Below are 5,000 nucleotides of genomic sequence, written 5' to 3' on the forward strand. Positions count from 1 at the left end.
TTCAAGGACCTTAACCAGTTAACGGCTATACTTTGGAAAAAAACTCGTATCTAAAAATTTGGCCAGAAAAATCGTCCTTCAAATATCGATTGACCTAAATGACGCTCAAATTGGCAAAAAGAAAAATCTCAATCCTAGCATTTTCTTGAAGACTTCGCGAAGTCCCAGGTTTGAGAGTTTTTGCTAAGGTGAGTGTCATTTAAATCGATCGATATTTGAATGACGAGTTTTGTGGCCAAATTTTAAAATAACGATTTTTCCAGAGAATTGCAGGTAACTGGTTTAAAGAGTCTCGTGACCAAACTATCGCTCGGAGGTAAGAATTTAGAAATCGGTTAATCAGTTTGATTGGATTTTAATTTTACGGAGCTTTGGCACACTTTGGCAACACTTTCAGGTCATTAAAGCGTCAGTATAAAAAAAAAAGAAAAATGATAGAATAATCACAAGATTTTGATCTAAATTCTAACTAGAAAAGACTGGGTCACAATTTTTAGACTGTGTACATGACACAAATAATCGCCTGAAACATCACATGCAGAAGATGATAAAAATTAATGGGAGAAACAGACAAGTAAGTGTGATTGTGGTGAATGAGAAGACAACACTCATCATAATAATATTATAGATAGAATGAAATTGACGTCACTCGGGTCTTTGGTATTGTTTTTTGTTGTGGTTGTTTTTCGTTGATTTTTTTTTTGTTTTGTTTTTTGCCATCCGCGTTTATGAGTAATACTCACTAAACTATATTGACCAGACTATAAACGTTCAAGGTTTACACAACACAGAATTTTGTGTGTTGGTCCGTCATACTTCCGGATGGCAATGCTGTGAGTTTCTAAGCCAAGCGCATACTATCTATACAGGATGAGATATGACGTATACAAGGCGCTAAAACCATTTTGTTTCGACATAGACAAGCCTATTAAAGGCCAAGCGCTAATTTTACACCTAGTTGTTTTTAAAAATTTAATTTTGATTATTATTACCATCATCGTATCATCATCATCATCATCATCATCATCATCATCATCATCATCATCATCATCATCATCCATCATCTTATCACTCCCACCACCCCCCCCCCTCCCCCACCCCCGCTCTCCCACCCTTTTTTTTTCATTCGCCTCCCCTTAATATGGCGTATGCTTTCTACTTTAACACAAAATCCCTTGTATTTTTAACGCCGTCCATCGTAGATCAGATCACACAGGGCCTGAAACATACAACCAATATCTTGTAATTTATATCTAATTATGTGGATTACACCACAATAAAATAGAACCTAAAACGGTCCCAGGGTTGATGTTTATGTCTCCAATAAGACTGACAGTAATTGTCTCGCTCGGCATTCAAATAGAATTGTGTCCTATTTATTGTGTGTGTGTTTGTGTGTGTGTGTGTGTGTGTGTGTGTTGTGTTGGGTTTTTTTTCATGGTCGATTTTCTCATTGGCCCATTAACCCTAAAGCCAGGATCGAATTGGCTTTGACATCGTCGTCATCGTCTTCTTCTTCTTCTTCTTCTTCTTCCTCTTCTTCTTCTCTTCTTCTTTCTTCTTCTTCTTCTTCTTCTTCTTCTTCTTCTTCTTCTTCTTCTTCTTCTTCTTCTTCTTCTTTCTTCTTCTTCTTCTTCTTCTTCTTCTTCTCTTCTTCTTCTTCTTCTTCTTCTTCTTCAAGTCCTACTACTACTCATACTACTACTACTACTACTACTACTACTACTACTACTACTACTACTACTACTACTACTACTACACATACTACTACTACTACTACTACTACTACTACTACTACTATTACTACTACTACTACTACTACTACTACTAATACTACTACTACTACAACTACTACTACTACTACTACTACTACTACTACTACTACTACTAATACTACTACTACTACTACTACTACTACTATTTACTACTACTACTACTACTAATACTACTACTACTACTACTACTACTACTACTACTACTACTATTACTACTACTACTACTACTACTACTACTACTACTACTACTACTGATATTACAATTATTATTACTACTACTACTACTACTACTACTACTACTACTACTACTACTACTACTACTACTACTACTACTTCTACTACTACTCTTTTACAAAGAATCACCAACATATTCTATAATATATTCCAGAAAGATCGGGTCATTGTCCACAAAGAAATAGCGTCCAGTTACCAAATATTTGCACGCATTTCAAACTTTATCACGCAAACTTTGCGTGACGCGTGCAAAACATTTAAGTTGATCTATTTTCGTCCCTCTTGAGCCTTGGCTACAAACAACAACAACAACAAAAACAACAACAACAACAACAACCACAACAACAACAAGGATATGATTCTTATGTTTACTTTTAATATTATTATCTCATATTTTCCCGTTTCTTTTTCATCCTATATGTTATGCCTCCAGTGTGTACAAAAGAGTGGTTTTTTTCCTGTTAAGCGCCTAAAGCATGGTCCATACAACTCATGATATGACACGGCAGGATACAGAGAGCCCTGGGCAGTTTTATTTCATCAACTTTAAATATGAAATTTCCACTCCACATTCTTTGACAGGAGAAAAACAAATCTAGAAAAATATGGTTTTAGCTCTAGCAGTTTTTCACTCTTTATCCATTTATAAAGCCTCTAGATAAAATAGGAAAAAAATTATTGATGAATAATAATGTTATTATGTTTGTTTTGTATACAAAATTGTTGTTGATTAGGTTGTTGTTGTTGTTGTTGTTGTTGTTGGCGTTGTTCTTGTAATCGTTCCCGGTGTTATTATTTATTATTATTATTATTATTATTATATTATTATTATTATTATTATTATTATTATTATTATTATTATTATTATTATTATTATTATTGTTCTTGTTGTTGTTGTTGTTGTTATTATTATTATTATTATTATTATTATTATTGTTCTTGTTGTTGTTGTTGTTGTTGTTGTTATTATTATTATTATTATTATTATTATTATTATTATTATATGCTCGAATTTCTTACGGAGAGAGCACAATATGTTCAATTAGGGCAAAACAAATCTTCCTGTATAACTACAAATACTGGCGCTCCTCAAGGTTGTGTATTGTCCCCTGTATTGTTCACAATATACACGAATGACTGTAGAAGTCAAAACCTGAGTGTACCTTTAATAAAGTTTGCAGATGACACCGCTCTTCAAGGCCTCATAACAAATGGCAACGAAGTGGCTTATAGGCAAGAAATTGATAGATTTGTGTCTTGGTGTGATGCCCACCACCTAGAGCTTAACATAAGCAAGACAAAGGAGCTAGTGATTGACTTTAGGAGAGTGAAGGAACCGATAGAACCGTTAAAATTAAAGGACCAATTCGTCCAGCGAGTTCCTCACTACAAATACCTTGGTGTAACGATTGATGACAGGCTCAAGTGGGATGAACACTTGAAAATAATTAGGCATAAGATGTGCAGACGTACATATTTTTTATCGAAACTCTCTCAGTTTAGAATAGATAAAACCCTCTGCACATTATTTTATAGAGCAGTAATCGAAAGTGTTTTGTCATTTTGTATAACAGCTTGGGGAGGCAATTGCTTAGCAGTGGAAAGGAACAAAATAAATTCAAATATTAAAAAATCCATTAAACGCTATATAAATGATGTTGACGATGTAGATCTTTTATACGAGAAATTTTGTATAAATAAAATAACTAAAATATTAAATGACCAGTATCATCCACTAAGACCATCAATTATTATGTCAGAAAGAAGTGGTCGCCCTTTCTCTATTTCAACGAAAACAGAGAGACACCGAAAATCTTTTCTGCCGTCCAGTATTAGGCTTTATAACAACAAGCAATAATCATTTTATATAATTATTTCTCATTTTTACTTTTTTAAAATATAAATATTAATTTATTAATTTATTTGTTTTGCAATCTTTTCAATTTTCAATTTATAGTGACAGTTTTAACTATTTTACAGTGTTGAAATTATTCATATTATAAAGCGCAGCTCTGGTTATAGAGCTGCTCCTTTTTTATATATATACATCCTATTTCCATTGTATTTTTATCTTATGTGTAAATTATAACACGTCTGTACAAATAATTTCCTTTTTGGGATGCAATAAAGTATTATTATTATTATTATTATTATTATTATTATTATTATTATTATTATTATTATTATTATTATTATTATTATTATTATTATTATTATTATTATTATTATCATGATCATTATTATTGCCATTATCATCATACTCCTCATCATCATCATTATTATCATATCAATATCATCATCATTATCATCATTATTATCATCATTATTAATGTTATCAATATTATCATTATTATCATTATCATCTTCATCAACATTATTTTTACTATTATCATAATAGCTAATTATCATCATCATCATCATCGTCATTATCATCATTTTTTTTCTTAATTTTATCGACATTAGATTATCGGCGTAGCTTTGTCCAGGGTTTCCTATTTGATCGTGTTCAATGATCAGATGGTGACATGACCATGAATGTTAGGAAACATTTCCCCAGCGGCATAGTTCTCTGCACAGTGTAAGGTCATTGGTTCAAATGGGAAGGATAAGCGAGACAAAGAACGATATAAAGTACAAGTCGTGTGCGTTCGATATAGAGGGAACGAAGTGGACGTCACTCAGCTCTTTGATATGATTTTAGACAGCCGTTTTAGTGATTAGTTCTCTGGGAATTATATCAGTAATAATTATAATAATAATAATAATAATAATAATAATAATAATAATAATAATAATAATAATAATAATAATAATAATAATATAATCTTTATTGTCCAAATAAATGGCAATTCAATCAGACTATAAAAGTACAAAATGACACACACTTTTGTTTATTGATACATTATATCCGACGACCTGACTGGCGGATGTTGTACGTATTTTAAATATACTGATAGCATCAATTGATAAATATACAAGGTGTGCATAAAT

General features: G+C 31.8%; 1 protein-coding gene across 2 annotated transcripts in view; it reads right to left on the reverse strand.

Annotated features, from left to right (window-relative positions):
- The window catches only part of LOC144973622 (uncharacterized), a 459,437-nt gene that overhangs the window by 162,839 nt on the left and 291,598 nt on the right, over positions 1-5,000 (reverse strand). The window lies entirely within an intron of this gene.

The sequence above is a fragment of the Berghia stephanieae genome, chromosome 5 (assembly GCF_034508935.2).
Source record: "Berghia stephanieae isolate SIO BIC M18660-M18661 chromosome 5, UCSD_Bste_1.3, whole genome shotgun sequence".
NCBI lineage: Eukaryota > Metazoa > Mollusca > Gastropoda > Nudibranchia > Aeolidiidae > Berghia > Berghia stephanieae.